Source organism: Helianthus annuus, chromosome 6, assembly GCF_002127325.2.
Source record: "Helianthus annuus cultivar XRQ/B chromosome 6, HanXRQr2.0-SUNRISE, whole genome shotgun sequence".
Lineage (NCBI taxonomy): Eukaryota > Viridiplantae > Streptophyta > Magnoliopsida > Asterales > Asteraceae > Helianthus > Helianthus annuus.
The window spans coordinates 10154182-10171911 of NC_035438.2; the positions used below are offsets into that span (position 1 = coordinate 10154182).

Below are 17730 nucleotides of genomic sequence, written 5' to 3' on the forward strand. Positions count from 1 at the left end.
TCTAACTTGAAACATCTTAGTTTTCAAGTTCAAGGCATATATACACAATCCACAATCTTCACAAGAATATCTTTTATTTAACCGGGTCTCTAGTGATCTATATACATATAAATACTCTGCGATGCATTTCCTCCGTAAATTTACTTGTAACTCGGCGTTATCTTTAAAGTACTAACCTACAACAACACATGAAGAAGACTGATATTTTTTACGTTTTGACATTAAGGGATCGAGATCGGATATATTTGCATTGGATTATGAATCAACCAAAACCTCTTCCTAATAAGAGTATCACCCGATGTTTCCTTCGTTTAAAAAGTCACATTTTCTTTAGTAGCACTATCTAAAAGGAAATATTTAGGCAGCTAATAACATGTTTTTGACATCTTTTTTTTTTTTTAATCAGAGGTACTCTTATAAAATTCTTCTACTAAATATCTCATGTCAAATATAAATTCTTATTGGGAATTTAGCTTAATAACATAAAAATAGTACATTTTGAAATACAAAAAAGTGAAAAACCACCATCATATTGTGTATAACAAGACAATCACCAAAGTCCAATGATGTCTTGTCATTTTCGAGGGGGTGAATCGTTTTGTTTCATATTCAATCCCAGTGGCTTTGACAAAATAATGCAACCATGCAACCACACAATAACAACTGAGAACATGTAAAATAAGGATGACAATGGGTCGGGTTCGAGTCAGGTATTGGTAATCCTATACCCATACTCGGTTGTAAAATCGTGTCCCATACCCGACCCAATACCCGTCGGGTATATGTCGGGTAATTACCCGTCGGGTACCGTGTATACCCGCGGGTATTGGGTATACCCATCAGTTTGTTAAAAGATATACTTTGGATTTCCAAATACATTTTTTACTATTATATTTATTGTATAATTTTATTTATGCAACAACTATAATAAATTAAAATATACATTACATGCATATAAGTTTTATCATAAATTAATAATAACTTTACAATATTTATACACTTGTATGTATATACTTCACAACATACAAAATATAAATACTTTCGTCAAATACATATGCTAAAAGATAATGTATTTTTCACATTATGAACATGCAAAAATAAATTACTAATAGATAAGGGTTAACGGAAAATAAAAATATAAATTAAAACCTTCGGGTATATAGTTCGGGTAAACAGGTATGTGGTTTCGGGTAATCAGGTCGGGTATCACCTAATCCCATACCCGACCGATACCCACGAAAATTTTTAAAACTAATCCCATATCCGGCCCAATACCCGTCGGGTATCGGGTATACCCGTCCCATTTGTGTCGGGTTTCGGGTATACCCGCCAGGCTCGGGTATTTTTGCCATCCCTAATGTAAAAGAGTGCCATCATGATAGACTATAATCACAAACCTTAACAAGTTGGGTCCATCAACCCGCCACTTACTCATCTCCACTCTAGTTAAGGAGTGTAAGCAAGCCGAGTTGAGCCCTAGTCCGCGTAAGCTCAAATTCGTTTAATTAATGAGAGCTCGAGCTCAAGCTCGGTTTGGTTTCTACATTTCTTTCTAAAGTTTGAGCTCAGCCTATGAGTAGTTTTCAAACTTGGCTTGGGCTCGACCCGTTTATCATTTATTAATTAACTCGAATTAATTATAATTATTTTTTTTACAAAGTTTATATGTAACATAATGTATGTATATATAATTATTGTTTAGTTATTTTCATCATAACTTAATAGATCAATCAATCAATCGTACTCAATATAATCTCACCCAAAGCCAGGTTATTGATAGGGTCTTGGAGAGTAGGATGTAGGCAAGCCTTAGATCTTGGGCGATAGAGAGATCGCTTACAGTGAAGCCCCTAGCTACAAATTCATATCCAGACATAAAAAGTCAAATAAAAACATGTATAGAAATATAACCAGGGGTGGATCTAGGCCACTTTTGTGGGTTCCTAGGAACCCATTCGGTTTAGAAAAAATAAGAAAAATTAGTGAGAATCTCGTATGATTTGGAAAAAAATAGCGAGAATTAGTGAGAATCTACCAAAATGAACCCAGTAAAAAAAGTTCTTAAATCCGCCACTGAATATAACCACATCAAAAGATACTAAAGATATTCGTACTAGACTACCAAAACATGAGAAATGGTTAAAACATATACTAGGAATAATTAACACATCAAAAAGACATGCATACATGCAAGGTATAATATTCACATGCCATCGAAACAGACTAAAGGACCAAAGGTCGTAATCAAGAAACTAATACAAAACCATAACATCCTCTTAGAAGTCCTTAACATTAATCATACGTTTCCACGAACTCCTATCTTCGACAATGTCCTCATAAAGATGCAAGTCTAGCAAATCATGCCTAATCCGTCCCTCCCAAGTTGATTCACTTTGCCTCTACTCCTCCCATCAACATTGAGATTTTCCACGCTTCTGGCTGTGGCTGTCAGCTGCCTCCTCCTAACATGTCCAAACCATCTCAACCTCTCCTCTTTTATCTTATCCGATATACTAGCTACCCCTTAATCTTTCCCGAAAAACCTCATTTCTTATCTTGTCCAGGTTGGTGTACCCATGTGTCTTCTTAATAACCCAACACTTTTTTCCATATAACACAGCAAGTCTAACTGCCACCCTATAAAACTTCCCCTTTAATTTAGTTGGGAACCTCTTGTCACACGATACCCTTATAGCTGCTCTCTACCTATACCATCCAACCTGAACACGGTGGGATATGTCGCTATCTATCTCCCCATGCCTTTGGACAAACGATTCTAAATACTTGAACTTAGTTGTTTAGGGAACCACATGGCCCTCAATGGTAATCTAAGTGGTCTCATCTACGCCTACACCACTGAAATCACAGTAAAGATACTCAGCCTTAAAGTGACTAATTCTTAAACCTTTGCACTCTAAAGCTACTAGCCACTCCTCTAACCTCACATTCAGACTTTGCTCACTATCCACAACTAACACAATATCATCCGCAAAAAGTAGGCCCAACGAAACCGTCTGTTGAATCAACTTTGACAACTCATCCAGGATAATTGCAAAAAGAAACGGACTCGAAGCAGACCCTTGGCGGAGGCTTATCTATACAGGGAAGAAAGCGGTATCCCTTACTGGTGCATAAACACTAGTTCTAGTCCTGAGATACATATCCTTAATTATGTCTATATATTTCCTGGGATCCTCTCTACCCTCTAAACTATCCCAAATCAATCTACATGGCACACTGTCTATGCGTTTTCAAGGTCAATGCACACCATATATAGATCTCTATTCTTCCCCTATATTTTTTCATCATTCTCCTTATAATGTGTATCGCTCTTGTAGTTGATCCCCTTGGCATGATACCAAATTGGTTTACTCTAACCCGTGTTTCCTTTCTAAGTCTAGTCTTGATTACTCTCTCCCATAATTTCATAGTATGGCCTAGCAACTTGAACCCTTTGTAATTCTCACAACATTGAGCATCTCCTTTGTGCTTATATAGAGGCACTACAACACTACTGCTCCACTGATCTCTTTCAGATTTAGGAATAAGATTGAACAAACCAGTTAGACAATGAACTCCTTCATCTCCCAAACACTTCCACACCTCAATTGGTATTTACACTTCTACTGGACAAGTCGACAATAATAGTTATTCCGGTGCTGGCTTTAAGTAATGTGGTTGTTGCTTCCTTGTTGGTGATCCACCTCTCCCTTTAAAAACTTCACTACCATCAGATCTTGCCTCCTATGCTCCTTATGTTGTTAAAAACTTCACTACCCCTGGATAAAAATTATATTTATACAAATATGTATTTAATATATTAAATAAATAAAATGATAGGCTTGTTTAGGCTCGTGAATCGGCTGATGCTCGATAAGTGAAGCTCGGGTCCGGGCTTATTTACTAAACAAGCTTTTTTTAACTTTAGGCTCGCGCTTGAGTTTGTTTAAGCTCGACTCGTTCAAACTTTTATATAGCCGATCTCAAATAGCTTGCGAATAACTTGGCTTATTTACACCCCTAGCTTTAATAAGCCTATCATCATTCCTCCTCCATTACCTTTGTAGAGTCCCCCATGCACTACGTGCATGTGTCTCGCAAATTATTAAAAGAATTTTGATATGTCACAAATTCACTAATGCGTTAAACGTTCACAAAGTATTAAAAAAAAATCTTGATACGTCACAAATACACTAATGCGTTAAACGTGATATATGAGTTATAATGTTCACAAAATTTGGAGGCAGAATAAACCATAGTTTTTGTCGCAAGAAAAGAAAAAGAAAGAACTACACAGAGGTTTTTATAACTCAATGTTCAGTCACAAATGTCTAATTTTCTAGTAGTGAATAGTGATAGACACTCACATCATCATAACAAAAGTGCAATGCTAGAGAAGATTTAGCCATCTTTTTTCTTGAGTGGATAAAATCATATACTTTAAGTGTCACAAAAAATAGTCAAAAATTGTGTTCACTACAATGTACCTAGCCAAGAGATGTTTGAAATTACTTGAGAGCTATTAATTAATATCCTGATATCTCACTGACATATCGGTTATCAGTCGATTCCCTGTAGAGATATCGGTGCAAAATATCGGTTAGAATATCGGTACTAATAATATTGGCGATATTGACTGATATTTAGCCGATATATCCCTTCCCGATATCAGTATCTTTTTTCTTAGTTCTATCAATCGTCTTTCTTCTTATTGTTGCTATTAGTGTTTTAGGTTCCTACTTGCTACAATTGTTAGGGTTTTGTAAGTTGAGAAAAGTTAATTTGTTAATGGTAGGAGAGTATACTGAATTGTTAGTGTTAACTTGCTATATATATAAGTTTAGCATAATATTAAAATTATTGATATCTCACTACGATAACCGATATCTTAAATATAGGTCGATCACCGTTATCTTATATTTTACCACATTAAGTAGTTAGCTTGAGAGCATACCTAATTTGACCTGCAAGGATGGCCGAAGCTAGGTACGTATGGGGACCCCTCCCCACATTTAGATAGCTACTAAACATTTTATTACTATTTTCTTATCTCGTTCAAAAATTTATATAGTTGTTCGGCCATAAAGTTGATTTATATATGGGTGATCTTTATATAATACTCTAATTTGCAACATTCTGTTGCATTAAAACTTGTATCTCAAGCTTGGTTGATGTCTCATGCACTATAGGTTGTACATACTGCTTAAAGTCATGTACCAGTTTTGTTGGTACTTGACCTTAACTTTTCCATACATATAACCCCCTACTTGTAACAATTGTAGAGAGAGACATAAAAGAAAAGGAGATGCAGACTTTAGAGAGAGAAAGTAAGAGTGTGAGAAAGTGGAGAGAGATCAGCAAAGAAAAAGGGATCCGATGGGTTCCGGTCGCCGGTGATGGCGGATGTCACACCACAACCGATGGCGGAAATATCGGGGCGCGACAATGAGCGAAACAGATTGTCCAAGAGAATCCATAACAACTATAGTTACCAAATATTTAATCATTACGTCCCATACCGTAACATATAAAGTAACACAGTTATTACAGACAAATTGTTCTCAAAGACAGATAAAAACTGTTTCGACAACTCATAAATTATTTAATTCGTTTCTAGACTCTCCTAGCTCGATTCCATGACATCCAACAATTAAAGCAAGCATCCTAAACACCTATCACATACGTTAAAATAACAGTCAATACACATAGTGAAAAGATGAGCATACAAGTTTAATAGTATAATAGTAGCGAATGCGAGTTTACGCATAACCAACATGTAACACGTAGAAATGCGAAGCAAGTAGGTTATCGACAATGAAATATGCACAGACATGACTGCGAGTTGTAGAATGTGCAACACATATCACCACTGTGACACGTGAAGAAATACCCTTAACAACCCCTGTCCACGACAGGTGTTGAGTCCAAACTATAGTACTATCGTTGCTAAGGTGTCAGGAAACAATCACTGTGTAAACATAACAAATAAGCATTCATTGAATAACACGTATAACATGCGATAGCGGTTAGCGTATAAAATGTGTTTGCGTTGTGTGATCGATGTGATTTAGTATAGGTAACATATGTAACACCTAAAAGTGCGTAAAGCAAAAAGGGATCGAGTATACTCACAGATCGTGTTTAATGAATAAACACAACCTTGGATTGAAGGAAGCACTGAGAGATTAGCCTGTACACAGTACGACAGTATAAGCGATGAACAGTACGTGAAACAGCGTGTCGGTAGAATAAGTGACGAAGGGTGATCTGATCGGATGACCGTCCGGACGGATGGTCATCCGGACGGATGGTCATCTGGGCGGATGACCATTCGGTCGGATGATCACTCGTTTGAGAAGGATGTGTTTGTGTATGATGTAAACTTTGAAGTTTTCGTTGTAGCATTTTGTAAAATGAGAAGTGTCTCTATTTGTCCAGCCATCCGGTCGGATGGTCATCTGAACGGATGGCCGTTCGATCGGACGGCGGTCCGTTTGGTATGTTACAAAAAGTCAAGTCCCTTGGTAGAATAGTCATTCGATCGAATGACTATTCGTTTGGAACTGATATTCTTTCAAGTTTTGTAAAAATGTTTAAGTGTTAAAAGGAAATAACAAGTCATCCGTTCGGATTGTCGTTCGATCGGATGGCGATCCGATCGGACAGCAGTCCGCTTGGCAACCTGTTCGTTTGTAAAACTTGTAAAATTTGCTAAGTTTTGAAAGTTTTGCGGTTAAACCGAGACGGTATGACAACGTGTCAAACAACGGAAACCCTATCAAGCCTAAGTCATCCGATCGGATGGGAATCACCCCATCCGATCAGTAACTGTTCTTGACGGTACTTCATAATCGACCCGTTAAGTCGGTTATATCTTAGATAGAAATCCGTTCTCAGACCGACACTTCACTAGAGAATGAGTAGAAGGCCTGAACGAGCTCAGATTCTATCGGTTTTATGTGAAAAGTTGAGAATGTTGACGAAAAGTTTGAAACACTTTAATTATGTTTAGATTTAGGAGAAATCAATGTTTAAACATTGTAGAAATCCTTTGGATCTGAGTTGTTCTTGGTGGAATGAGGTCACACTTTGGTGTTCTTGAGAACCCATGATGACATCATCCTAAAATAGCCCAAATCCACCGATTTTACGGTGAAAAGTTAAGATTTGATGGTGAAAATGATGAGAAAGTGTGTGTAGATCAAAGAAGTACAAGATTTGGGATGAAAACTTACAAGAATCGCGAGAAATCGAGAGAAAATAGGCGAAGAGTATGCTGGTCGGAGGAGGAGCTGTCACATCATGAACAGTGATGTGACAGGTGAGTATTTGTAGGTGGAGAGGAAGAAAGGCGGTGCAGATGTGACGGATCGGAGGGCCTTCCGATCGGAGGCCTTCCGATCGGATGGCCATCCGATCGGATGGTCATCCGGACGGATGACCATTCGATCGAATGGATCGAGTAAGTTAGTTTCGACTTTTCGTTTTGTGCGTTGCGCGTTGCGATGCGTTGCGAGTAAGTGATGCGATAGTATTAAACAATAGTTACACAAATAACATAACCACTAATAATCCTAAAAGTAAACCTTAAACTTCGAGTTCGCGATGAGATTGCGTTGCGTTAGAGTTGCGATTGCATTTGCGATTAATCACCTTTAACATAATTAAACATGCACAAGTAACACGTAATAGCACACACACACGTAAAACAATATCTATAACATGCGATTCAAGTTGCGATGCGATAGCGATGAGATAGCGTTTAAATAGATTAGCGGTTAACTGCGTTTATTGCATTTACTCCACATAATACAACTAAAGTAACATAAACTAAAGTATCGATTATCGAGTCAAAGTGTACAAGTAATAATTAAGCAAGGAACGACAGATCGAATTAGCAATCTTTTCTTCCTTTGACTTTGACTTCAAAAAGTCGGGTTGTTACAGCGGAGCCATGGTGCCTTTAGATGGAGCTACAACAGTGGTGGTCTAGGTGGTGTCGAGTCGGAGAAATAAACAACAGTAGTGGTGCTAGGGTTTGACAGAGGATGATGGTGGTAAGAGGCGGTGGTTCATTTGACAACTGTGATGATCTCTTCCTTCTCTTAAAACCCCCGTCTTTCTTGTCTCTCATGTCCTTATCCATTCCTCTAGGGTTCTCCCCCTTCTCCGACGAAGGAGCCGACGGCGGTAGCGATGGCCGGCCATGATGAAGACGATGGTGTTTCTTTTGTTGAGAAGTGACGGTGGTAGTGATGGCCGGGAAGACGATGGTGTTTCTTTTGTTGAGAAGTGGCGGTGGAGACAAAGATTAGGGTTCCGCGATGTGTTCTGGTATAGTTCCGGCAAATTCAGGTAAGGTTCGATTCTATTGCATGTTTCAATATTCCGTCATGTTTCAGTACTTTCTTGAATTTATATTATTAGACTCGGTTTTTATTTCTTTATGCACATCTAAGAAAGCACATGTAGGCAATTTAATTTTTAATTGACTGGGTGGGTTATTGGTTCGATTTTGGCAAAATAGGGTTATGTTTTCATCTAGATGAGTTGTTTATTGGGTTTGATTGGTGGATTCTTGTGGTTGAGTTTTAGTTTTCTGAAAAGATTTAACTTGGTTTTTGATTGGCGGCTAGGGTAGCGCCCAAAACCAACAGATGAGTACTTGATATCCTTTCTTTGACTATGGAGGCAGAATCTATTCAGATATGTAAAAATAAAGGTGCCTAACTTTGTGTGGGTAATGTCCCAGATGAGTTCCCAGCCCGTTGATGAATTATTTGATGCATTTTCTGGTAGTTTATTTTTTATTTGGCATTGCAAAGATTATATGTAACCATGAATGGTTGATTTTGATGATATTACATAGTTAAACAACTTGATATTATGGCTGAATCGAACTAATTTATACCTCTTGAAATTGTATTTAACATATGCATACCACATGCTCGACTAAATGTCTGTGAGTCCTAAACAGAAAGTTGTCATCTTGCTTTAGTATTTGCATCCCAATTAACGCCTGTTTGTTGTAGTCTTATATTGTTTATGACTCTGGCATTTCGATTTATAGTTTTGACTTTTGGATTTTCTGGTACATGAAAGGAACTTATATGGTTGATAATTGAACCACTCACTGGCTCACTGCATGATAGTATTTAACACGATTGTTAATAAACTCTTTCGTGTAGTAGGGTACATGAAAGGAACTGGATTCTAATGCTTAGTAGTATTGAAACTACTCATCATTAATACCTATCCACAAGAATAATAGTTCTGAAAACATAAAACTGAAAAGTATCTACATTACTGACATGAGATTAGTTACAAGTTTATTAGAGAGAGGGTTGTAACATTTTTTAAATCACACTTATCAACACCCTTCATGCTACTAGCCATGGTAGCATTAGGGATTCCAAGCATGACTTCAATTTCGGCATTGCTTAGACATAAGAACAACATGTTTTGGCCTTGCTAGAGTTTGTCATTTTGTCTTTTTTTTTCCTTCTTCTCAGTTTGCTTTTGAACAATTTGTGACTTCCTTTTATGCCCTACTTGATATTCTTTGAATCCATCTTATCTCTAATCAACATGAAAAACAACAAATTAATATATGATCAATCCTATACAAACTTATTAATAAATATATTACTTACATTATAAGTGGTTCTTTAATTTGGTTCTTGAAGATTAGTTTGATAATTGATTGTTGTTATGTTTGTACGGTGGTTTTGTATAAATGGTTTTGGTGATTTTGGTATTAGAGAAAATAGTTTATGAAAAGGCTTTGGTGGTTTTTGGTGTTAGAGCATACGCTTTGATTGTGTTTTCACTATAGGTTGCATCCAATTAATATAACAGTGCAATTAGTATACAAGCATGAGACATAAGGGGGGGAGGGGTGGTTCACTAGTGATAGTTTCTATCACTCACACTGTCCAATAAAATCGTGCCATGTCATCAACCAAATTTCTATCACTAGTGATTGAAATGTAGGGGGGGTGGTATCACTAGTGATGGAATTCTACCACTCCCAAATTTAAAAATATTTACTCTCAAATCACAAACAACAAGTGTCCACGTGTCCAGAGCATATGCAGATGCCTTCTTTTCTCTTTCATGAAACACACGTGTCATGCCCACATGCAACATGCAGATGCCTTCCTTTCTCTTTCAACGCGTTATACAAATAACGCGTTTTGTTTTTAACGCGTTATATTAAGTCCGGCGGCGGTGTTTCGTGATGGTTCAACGCGTTATGATGGTCCATAACGGACCACCCCGCCTCCCCTAATATAATTTGTTATTTATTTAGGAATTTGACGGTGTATCACTGGTTATTGTTTTTGGACAATCATTAGTGTTTAAGAAAGAAACTATCTTATGTAATTAACTCAATCGATGCTAATCAATGAAACCGAATAAATATAAATATAAACATAGCCTCCGCCGCGTCGCGACAGGTTGCATTTCCAGTTTCTACTAAAAGAAAATATTTATACTCTTAAATTCCGGATGCCGAACTCACATAACAACATACTTTTTTTTGTGTATGTTTTTTGAGCAACCTATTGGATAGTTAGTTATTAGTTAAAGATTTTTTTTGTAGAATCCTTTTTTCAATATATGTTTATAATTTTAGTAGTTACCTTTTTCTTTTGTTTTTATAACGTTTTCTGTTCTGCAAAAGTTTAAAACTCTATTAGATGAGTTTAACAGCAAAACGGAGTTAAATAACTAAAAGAGTTAATTGCCAAAATCGTCCCTGAGGTTTGGGCAGGTTTGCCATTTCCGTCCAAAATAACACTTTTGTACCAAATTGCTCCCAACGTTTGCAACTTTTTGCCATTTTCATCCAAACCACTAACTTAGTTTATTTTTTCTCTTAAGTTGAGGATATTTGGATGAAACTGGCAAATATAAAACCACAGGGACGATTTTGGCAATTTAACTCTTTTAAATTTTCTTTTATCTAATTAATTTTGTTACATATATAATAAAAAGAATATACATGCAATTTTTGTATGAAAAAAAATAATAGCTTTGTCACATAATTTTTATAAATTTTCATCCAACCACTAACTAAGTTAATTTTTCTATTAAGGCGAAGGATGTTTATAAATTAAGACAGAAATTAATTTCTAATTTTTATATAGATAAGTTTTATAAAAATAAAATCTACTTAAACCTCTAAATTTTATAAAACTAAAATGCTGGTGACGTTATTGAAAAAGGTCAAATAAAAAAGATCTTATCATATGTACCAAATTTGTAATTAATCTTCTACTCTTTTAAACTCGCTCCTAAGGAAAAACAGAAGCCAGTGCCCCCCCCCCCCCAAATCAAACAACGTATCGTTACCAAACCTTAAAATTACCCACCAAATTGTAATTATAATGCTATGAACCAAAAGTTTCCTTACCCAAGCCACTCAGAATAAGTATTAGTTAGTTACCCTCATAATATTAATTAAATAAATATTTTATTTCTACCAACATATTTCCTAGGTGCTCAAAACATTTAAAAAATATGTAACGTTTTACAATTTTTTTTCTATCTCTACAACTAATAAATACTAAAAGTTGTAATCGACTGTCATGTGTTGCACACCAATGATGTAAATTAATTTATGTCTTAATTTATAAAATTTAAAACATCCTTCACTTTAACAGAAAAAATAAACTGAGTTAGTGATTTGGATGAAAATTTATAAAAATTATGTGAGAAAACTATTAATTTTTTTTCTAAAAACTCCATGTATATTCTTTTTTATTATATATGTAACAAAAATAATTAAATAAAAGAAATTAAAAAGGGTTTGAGTAAATTGCCAAAATCGTTCCTGTGGTTTTATATTTGCCAGTTTAATCCAAATATCCTCAATTTAACAGAAAAAATAAACTAAGTTAGTGGTTTGGATGAAAATGGCAAAAAGTTACAAACGTTGGGGGCAATTTGGTACAAAAGTATCTAAACAAACGTGCCCAAACCTTAGGGACGATTTTAGCAATTAACTCTAACCAAAAAGAAAATTGACCGAGTTGTGTAAAATTTATTATATTATGACCATGAATTGGATTCTTATAACTTTTTGTTGGATTTGTTCAACTAATTGTGCTCTTAGTTCATATGTTAAAAAACTATTAACAAACACAAAAAATTAAAATAAAAAGTGGCGTTTTAGCTACCAATTGGTGGAAAAAATTGTCATCTAAACTTTTAATGTAAATAGGAGTTAATTACACCGTTAGTCTTTGTCCTTTATGAAAAGTAACAACTTCAGGTACCAATAGTTCAAAGTAACAATCTAAGATTTTAACTTTTGATTTTATAACATTCTAGGGCCTTAAGGCTAACGGCCGTTAAAAACTAACTGAGAACTTAGCATCCAACCTTGAACTTTGGAGAAACCACAGGGACTAACCACAAAATTAACTCTTCTAATATATAAAAAAACAAATTTTTTCTCTTATTATTTAATTAAGCCTTGTTTAATTAAGTATGTAAACCATTTTTTAAATAATTATACGTAATTGACGTATTAAAACTAATTTGAAGCCACTTCAGTAATTAGCTTACAAGTAAATTAACAAGAATATATCACAAAATGATAACCATGTTTTAGGAGTGTTTCAATTAGATCACTCAAAAAATTTGTTCTAATTAACTCATTAAAGTTTATTTTATTTGCTAAACCTATATAATTAACCTGAATGGGAGGTAAACTATCTTAGATGACATTTATTTTTTATTTTTATTAAATATATTGACAGGTAGAGGATCCTGTAAAAAAAGCCTAAAGTGTGAGAAGGGTAAGAAAGAATCTCAGCCATTAGATCTTTTGATCTAATGGTTGAGATCAATAGGGACCAAATTGTAAAATATTTTCATTAATTTGGACTGATTTGAAATATCTAGGGGCAATATAGTCTTTTAAACCCACTAGAAATTAGGTAATGCACATGTAACTTCCCCCCGTCTTTTTTAAACGTCAATAACTTTTTGTACGTAACTTTTTAAAAAAAAAAATTACACCATAATAACGAACGTTTTTTTATCTTTAACATGAGTACCATATTGATACTTATATAGAGAAAAAATATGTTTCGATCAGATGTTTAGTTAATGAATGGTGTTATATACTTGCTGAATGGTGTTATATACTTGCTGAATGGTTTATAAACTTACTGAATGATGTTATATACTTGCTGAATGGTGTTATATACTTACTGAATGGTGTTATATACTTGCTGAATGCTGAATGGTGTTATATACTTGCTGAATGGTGTTATATACTTCCTATAATTAAGGTGGCGGTTATGAGAAGTTTTTAATTAATTGAATTAATGATAAAATTACTTGTTTACCCTTTTCAATTAATTTAGATCTAATGGCTCAGATTCTTTCTTACCTTTCTCACGCTTTTGGTCTTTTTTACAATAACCTTACCCTATGTTGACATATTTTATTTAATAAAAGAGAAAAATAAAGTTAATCAAATAAAAAATAGATACACATTGTGATCATTCAGTACTGTCGCACCACCACCTAACCGTTGAACCACCACCGTGCCATCGAACCATCGCACCACCCAATCGTCACCCAACGTAGCATCCAACCGTCGCACCCCCAAATTGTTGCACCACCCAACACCGTCGCATCATCATGTCGTACCACTAGGGATGAGCACGGTACCCGTTCAGTACCGAACCGGTACCAAAAAACAGGAAAAGTGGGTACCGGTACTGGTACCGAATATACCGATACTTACCAGTGTTTTACCCGTAAATACCGGTATCGGTACCGAAAAACTGGGAAAGTGGGTATCGGTACCGAATATGCCCGGTACCGGGTACCAAATGCTCATCCATACGTACCACCACCGTACCGTGGAACCACCACCGACACCGTGTCGTGGAACCACCATCGGCATCGTGCCGTGGAACCATCCAACCATTTTTTGGTGAACACCATGCACATGAGAATTTAGTTCTTGATAGATATAAAGTGATGAATGGATGAGAATAAAGATATGCTAAACTTCATAGAAATTTAGTTCACACTAAATTGTGATGAATGGATGGGTATATGATGGATATAAACTTCATATTTGTTTTATTGTTTGATGACCACCCTCAAACTAAACTTCATATTGATCAACCATGTACAGTTTTTTTAATAAAGTTGAATTTAGTTCGTGATGGATATAAACTTTAATTTTTTTTTACTAAAATTGAATTATGTGTAAAAAGGCTTACAATTAAAAGTGACTTATTCCATGGTTTCGAGATGTTTTTTTATAACTCATATTGATCATTTTGGATTTTATAAATTAGCGTGCTTTGATTTGTCCTATTTTTTATATTTTTTTGTTAAATAATAAAAAAAAACTCAGTTAAAGAAAATGAGAAAAAAAAATTTGTGTTTTAAATACTATCAGAGTTAGTTGCGTGGTTAGTCCCTGTGGTTTCTCCAAAGTAACAAGGTTGGGTACTAAGTTCTTAATTGACAAAAATACCTTAAGTTTTCAGTTAGTATTTAACACCCGTTAACCTTAAGGCCCTAGAATGTTACAAAATCAAAAGTTAAAGTCTTAGATTGTTACTTTAAACTATTAGTACCTAAGGTTGTTACTTTCAATAAACCAGGACTAACGGCGTAATTAACTCTATTAGACAGTGTAAACATCAAATAAAAATAGGTCTTAACATATAAAATACTCTTAGCGTAAGAAGTAAAGAAAGGAAAAAAATTTTGAAATATTTTTCTCTACTACTTAAAAATGATTTTTAATTGCAAAATGTATAAAAGTCATGATTTTATTGTAGTAAAGTAATTGTTGTAGGGCAATTATACTTATCATACAATTTTGTAGAGTAATTATACATATTACATTATTACTCTACTAGTGTATAACCACGATTTTTTTTTTTTTTTGAATTCTGTGACTAAAATTTGGTGTTGTTTATCTAGTAAAGAAAAAAAATTAAAAAAAAAATTCTCCCCTCACTTCTTACGTTAAGAGTATGTTTACCGGCCCATTTGTATAATAACATAACCCCATCAAATTATCCGTTTAGTGGTCGATGTTTTTGGTCTCCCTTTAGCCTCTACGAAAAAACCTATCACATTAGCTTTCGAAAGAATTAGGCCTATTCAAGTATTCATTATAATGAAATCCGTTTAGTGGTCGATGTTTTTGGTCTCCCTTTAGCCTCTACGAAAAACCTATCACATTAGCTTTCGAAAGAATTAGGCCTATTCATTATAATGAAATCCGTTTAGTGGTCGATGTTTTTGGTCTCTAATACGTGGTTGTAAACCGGTGCTTGTTATTGTTTAACTTAACGTTTTTACGTAAGTTTTAGTTTCGAATAGCCTACTTTTAATCAAGAATGTGTTTTGCAGGTTTGATGGAGTTTAAGGAGTTTTTCGGGAGCTTTACGGGTCACCGGGTCGAAAACCGGAGCACCGGGATGCGTTACGGGTCAACCGGGAGTTCAAGAAGCGAAAATTGGAGAAACGGAGTTGGAAAGGCCGTCGGCGACGGGGGTATACCCGTCCCGGACGGGCCCTAGAAAGTCCCGTAGGCCAGAAACACCCGTATCCAGACCCTTAGGCCGTCGGCACCACTTGAAGAAATGGAACCCGTCGGCGACGGAGTCATGCCCGTCGGCGACGGGCAGCAGAAAATGTGAACGTGAATTTGAGCTTTTTGGGTATAAGGATCGATTCTTATTGGTGTTCTTTCATTAACTAGGGGAGTTACACACTTTTTGGAGTTTGAAACTTGATCTTGGAGCCTAATTCACCTACCATTACATCTCCAATTACACATCTATCATTACCATCATTGAAGATCATCAACAATCATCATCACCATCTACACAATCAATCATTCCACAAACCCTAATCCTTCCACCATCACCATCCATCACCAACCTTCATCATTCACCAATTATCCAATCAAGCTTCCAGATGACTCCATCCGCATTCCAAACATCCGGTGATCAAGTTGCATCAACCATGAGCGGCTAATCATCTCGGTTTCACCCCGGTGTAGGTAGTTGTTAATTTTAGGGTTTCGAATTGTTCTTGCTTTAACTTAGTGACAATTTGTATTTGATTTTTGAAACTCTTGATAATAGTGTTAGATTTGTTGCGAATTCGTGAATTGTCGAGCGATGTTAAAAGTTATGACTTCGCGAAATGGTGATATGTAATTGTGCATTATCATTGTTAGGATTTACTTGTTTTGATTACAAAGTGTCTTTTTGTCCGTTCTTCGGGGCGTTGATAGTTAGTAGCACCTAAGTCACGGTACACTAAATCCGTTAATCAAATGCATTTGAGTTGAAACTAAAACTTGTAGAAATCCTAGGTTAGCAATTACCAAAACCGGGTGTGATTCCTTTTTATCATTATTGTTCTAGTATCCAAATTTCTTACAACCGTTAAGTAATAGTTGTTAATTAATTAATCCAATTTCAGTAGTCCAAATTCACATCTTTCTACTAAGCAAAAATACAAAAATATCTGGCAAGCTTCATAATTGTGACAATTCTTTATAATTCAGTCAAATCCATACACAAACCACATACTCTTCGTGGATCGACCCCTTACTACCACTAACACATTGTTAAGGGTAATTTGGGCTTATAAATATTATCTTTGACCGGAGCGCGACACTCCGATAAAATTTTGGCGCCGCTGCCGGGGAGTGCGTGCGCTTTGTGTTTGGATATTGTTTGAATTTGTGTGATTAACTGTTTAAGCTGTTTAGCTTTCTTTTTGTATTTGTCTTTTTCCTTGTTACGTGGGGTGTGTACTTGTGCAGGTTACAGGTAGTGCATGCATACGCGGAACTCCGGGAGGACTTCACCTTTAGTCTACGAACCGGAAATCGAAAGACTCGCAAGAAGGAACCTAGCAAGCTGGTTAGAAGCAACTCTTGCTTCTAATCAAACCAACCAAACACCACCACTCACGCCGACCATTGAAACCGATTCAATGGCGAATCAAAACTCTAATAAAAACCAGAACCAATTCCAATACCGGAGCAGCTTTAATCCCGCTCAAAACACCCAACCTATACCTCAAGAACAACCGGGTGGTAACACCAACGCTAGACCACCCACTCCACCTTTCCGAAACCAAAATACCAACAACACCCAACGAACACCTCAACAACAAACTCTTCACCGACAAGCATCGTTACCTATCAACCTTGATGATCGGAATGTCAATTCCGATCGTAGAGGTAACTGTGATCGCGGCAATCCCGCAAATGAAGACCCGTTTTTCAACATCCACGATTTAAGGAATGCAATCCCCGATGATGAACCGTATAGTGTTCCCGGTTATCAATCGCCGAAACATGTAAGCATTCATACGGAAAATTCGGACGATGGGGGGTACTACGATGATCGGGTTAACGATGACGAAGATTGGGGCTACGTGAGTAGGGGAAACATCTACAACGCTAGAAGGTATGATGATGAGGAATTTGGCTACCAAAATGCCAATTACGTTGGGGACGATGAATACGGTTACGGAGGTGGCAGAAATGATGGTTATGGGAACAACCGTCAACCACGGAACAATAACCAACGAAACCGGAATGATGGGTTTTATAACAACAACAATGCAAACCCTAACCGGATTCCTCGTTTCGTGGGAGGTGGTAACCCAAGGGATAATCGAAGGGAAGATCGAAGAGATGATCGAAGAGGT

At 36.0% G+C, this 17730-nt stretch overlaps 1 long non-coding RNA gene across 1 annotated transcript; it reads left to right on the plus strand.

The window, feature by feature from the left end:
* The first annotated feature begins 7923 nt into the window (after positions 1-7923).
* Positions 7924-8887, plus strand: LOC110863743. The gene is made up of 2 exons (XR_002549335.2): positions 7924-8355; positions 8637-8887. It is a non-coding gene; the product is annotated as an uncharacterized LOC110863743 (long non-coding RNA).
* Positions 8888-17730: the final 8843 nt, after the last annotated feature.